The sequence below is a fragment of the Phytophthora infestans genome, genomic scaffold (assembly GCF_000142945.1).
Source record: "Phytophthora infestans T30-4 supercont1.18 genomic scaffold, whole genome shotgun sequence".
Classification (NCBI taxonomy): Eukaryota; Oomycota; class Peronosporomycetes; order Peronosporales; family Peronosporaceae; genus Phytophthora; species Phytophthora infestans.
Window position 1 is genome coordinate 961,597 of NW_003303741.1, and position 4,683 is coordinate 966,279.

Consider the following 4,683-nt stretch of genomic DNA (forward strand, 5'->3'; position numbering starts at 1 on the left):
GGCAAATTCAGAAATGACGTGGTAACGCAGTCGGAGTTAGCGGACTTCAACTTCAACGTAGCCGATAAAAAAGGGTCTCGAAAATTTTAGAAGTGGTCAGAATATTCGGTAGAAATCTATGACCAGCTAGAATTAATAAATTTGGCGGAGCAGCAACAAAACAACACATAAAATAGTGCTCGGCCAATAGAAATTTTTATCGGCCGAGCACTATTTTTGCCTACTCTCAAAATCTAACGGACGCGCCCTATTAGAGTCCGGACTATATTTAACCCCCCCAAAGCGACGGCCTGTATTATACACGTTTCGTAGGGAGGGCTTATCCTGTATAATACACGATAAATGGTGCATGAATGATCTGCTTGTTTTTCACCTTGTTTTGTATACGGTCATACAAACGCTAAGCCAAAGAGGGATAGGTATGTGAAGCCTGATCCCCATCCTTCCTGGTGCGGTGTGCGCAGGCGGTGCATTGCACAATTTTTCATAAAATAAAAGTTTAGAGGCAACTCAGCGATATGTGGTTCACGCCAAATCAATATAAGAAACTGCAGGGATTTTCAACGCCACTCATTTTGGCGCTCATTTCAGAAAACTCCCGCTCCCAGTCAGATGTCGGGGTTTCGGGCCCGGTGGAAGGAACTACGGCAGGAAGGCTGGTCTTCCAAGCCTCCTACAGGCCTCTCAAATGACCACACCTATCTGAAGCCCGGTAAAAGCAAGACAGACGTGCGCGGAATAGACTTCTTTGTAGGGGAGAAGGAGCTGATGTCGTATTTGGATCGACTAGACCTCGGTAAGTTGTTTATTCTAATGATGTATTGAAAACCTGAGCCTAACCGTTGACGCGTGTATAGATGAGCTTGCGAGGCAAAAGGAAGATGAACGACAGACCGACGACGCCACACACGCATCCTCGAGGCAAGACGATGAAGCCACTCCACCTGATGACGCTACTACACCTCCAACAGGTATATATTACAACGCCTGTACATTACACCGTACCTGTCTAACACTATCGTGTATTATGCAGTTAGTACAGTGCGTGAAGAGCCACTCTCAACCACCCCAGTACGACAACAGACGCACCCCAGCTCTCCAATGCAATCTCACTCCAGTGCACCTCTAATTACTACTTCGCCGCACGAAGCTGACTACGATATCGATGCTTTATTTTCGTCAAGTCCAGACACACCCGGTACGTTTACTGTGCCATCCATACAATTTGAAGGTGTTGTAGCTAACTCTTTTCAACGTTGTATTTTTCCAGCTGTGCCAACCACTTTAAGGCGCAATCTGTATGAACTGTTTGGGTCTTCTGATGAGTCAGATGACTCTAACGACTCTCCACAAAGCCCCACAAATGTGCAACAGCTCGCAGACGGCGATCGCGTGGGACGCGGCATCGAACGCTGCGTTTTTCTGTTCGTCTTTATCTGGTAGGTTCAAACCTGTATGTACACGATATACAATTTCCTATGTATACATGATACACATACATGATAATAACAACTATCATGTATATTTTTAACAGACGATCCTAACATTGTAACGCCCGGCGATGACAAGTATGTCTTTGCAAGTCTTGATTCGGACGAGGAGGGGGGAGGATTCTCTGTGTACGACGATGATGAGGAGCTGGAGCTCGCTGAGCCTGATCCCAGCATTGAAGATGAAGATGTCGTCCCACCTGAGCTTCCATTTGATGCGTCTCTACTTGAAGCAGTAGGTGGTGTTCACGAGATTGCACGTGGCAACCTCAAGGCTGATGTTTTAGCCGACATGAAGGAGAACGGGTGGTCTCCAGTACACAATCAGACGCCTTACCCATACATGGATGAACCCTACGACATGCGTCGCGATGATTGGGCAAATATTGACTATCCGGATCTATTTCGCGGTGAACATGGACCAACTGCTGCAGCGTTGAGCGCTGCCGAGACCCCAATTGGTGCATTTTTTCAGTTCGTCCCGCCGTACTTACTAGAAAGAATTGCGGGTGCTAGTAACGACTACTTTATGGAGAACCTAGACGCGCGAGTGGAGAGTCTACACGCCAAGCAGCTAGATAGGAAGCTGAAAAGGCCTGATTTTCATGTCTCACCTCCGGATATCATAAAGACTAAGCTGCTGAACACGAAGGACATTTCAGGACGAGAAATTGCTATTTTTCTTGGATTACTTATTGCAAGAACGATAGCTCCCAACAAAGAGAGGTTTGATAACCATTGGAAGACTACAGATGAAGGTGCTATTCCTCGTGGCTGTTAACGCATTTATGACTAGAGATCGCTTCTATCATATCTCGCGGAATCTCCACTCTAGCAGCAATGCTGACGCAAGAGCGCATACCGATCGAGCTTGGAAACTCCGCCCGGTGATTGACGTGCTGCAAGAAACATTTCAGGCCAGTTTCATCCCACCTCCAATAATGGCGTTTGACGAAGCGATGCTTCCGTGCACGTCTCCGTTCAACAAGATGAGAATCTTCATGAAGGACAAGCCCCATCGCTGGGGCACAAAGCTTTTTATGCTGTGCTGCTCCAAGTCTGCATACTGCATCAGGTAAGGAAAAGAGCGTGCGTTCGGGCACGCTCTTTTTTTTTGGTTTCAAAGTTACCTTATCGTGTCTTCGGCGTGCTAAAACCTTTTGAACTATTGTGTATATTACAGGTTTGAAGTCTATTGTGGAAAGCAACAAATGCAAGACAGTAGCACACCCAGTGATGAAAAGTCGGGACCTGCCGCAGTCGTACGGAACTTACGTCAAGTCTTTGGCGTCAACGGACCAGCTGAGCGACGTCTCATAGTCACCGACAGGTTTTACACCTCTGTCGTGCTGGCTATGCAGCTGCTGACCATGAACTTCTACAGTTTGGGCACAATAATGACGAACAGAAAGGGGCTGTGCAAAGCAATTCTACCAAAGAAGACTAAAAACGGCAGGAAGGAATCAAAGAAGCGACCAGCACAGATCGTCAAAGGAACGTATGACGTAGCCACCCTCCAAAAGGTGCCATCGATCAAGGCCGTCCGTTGGTGGGATAATCAAGCGGTGTATCTGCTTGCTGCTGGAGAAAGTGCAGTACCAGACCGTATCGTGCGTAGGAATCCAGTAGCTGGAGATCAGACAGAGTTGATGTGTCCACGGATCGTTAAAGACTATCAGACTTTCATGGGCGGAGTCGACGTTCACGACCAGTTACGTCTACAACGGCAAGTATTCATATCCTGTATATACACGTTGAAGTCATCGTTTTAACATGTATTGTACGTATTATTAGGTATTCACTGCAATTGGCTCGGCGCTACAAGAAGTACTACAAATCTCTCTTTCTGGGACTGATAGACATGGCTATCATCAATGCTTTCATCGTGCACAATTACCATCGCGCGGCAACCGGGAAGCCAAGGGTTTCCCACGTGACTTTTCTGAAGACGCTTCATCTACAGCTCTGTCAGTTGCTACCGGAAGATTGGGTGCAGCTTCTTCGCCACCGCGGACATCACGCGACGCCAACGCGGGCACGACAAGCTCGAGCGGCGCACATGCCTGTACAGGCCGACGAGTGGCGCAAAGGAAACTCCGATAAGACGAGAAAGCGTAGGCAGCGTGCGTGCAAGGTTTGTTCGGTGCTAAAAGGCGCTGCCACGTCTCGAGGGGGGGAAACGACATTCTACTGTGCTGAATGTAAGCTGAAAACAACATCAAGGCACGAGTTAGCCGCACGCGTATTCCTCTGCAACAAGGTGAAGCATTGCAGCAAAGGCGAACCTACTTCGTGCTGGGATATCTGGCATAAACACTGGAAAAATGGGACTATGATCCCTCAATCAGGACGCAAGCGCAAAATTAGAGCCCGGAAGCCCGCACGCGCTGCAAGTGACGGTGGCTCTGATGCCAGCGACTCGGAGTCGCAGTCTAGAGCTGAAATCGGAAGTGTTTTCTCTCAGGGTCGTTCGGGATGGCGGCCACACACCAACGATGACGGCATCTAGTGAGATCGTCGTCAGAGCACATGTTCCGGCTTCAAAAATAACTTGATTTGAATATATGTTTTTTTGTGCAGATCGCCATGTGGAATCCTTCTCTAAATATCGACAAAAATATGACCCGTCACTCCCCGCTAGATGTGTTTTTGTACAAATGTTGTGTTGTCTTTGTTCACTCAGGACACGATATCAGCGTTATCGCGTACAGTGCAGACATGTTAGTATACCTGATACACGACTAGCCGAGTGCCGCCGCTACGCGGCGGGAAAGAATGAATGTCGTTCCTTGTGTTTTGCCTCCGTTCCGCTCGCTACGGCTCGCTTCACTACTCGCATGGTAGGCTGGCAGATTGTGGCTCAGGCGGGCCCATAGGCCCGCAGGTTGCGATTTGGGCCGCCTCGCTGCGCTCGGCAGCTTTTAGGCCAATCGGGGCCACCTTCGCTGCGCTCGGCAGCCAGTAGAAATATTTAAATTATTTTATCCAATGATTTGTCCGGAAAAGCGTGACAGGCACGACAATTTAGTGTGACGGACAGACAGGTTGCTGCAGTAGATGTTTAAGACTAGCCGTTCGCCGCCGCTACGCGGCGGAGTGGCATGGTTTGTTGGAGATGAGGTGGCCGGAAGTTTATTGCTTCTTGGTGTCGCGTGTTTTGAGAGCGTGTCTCACCCCGTAGATCTTGGCATCA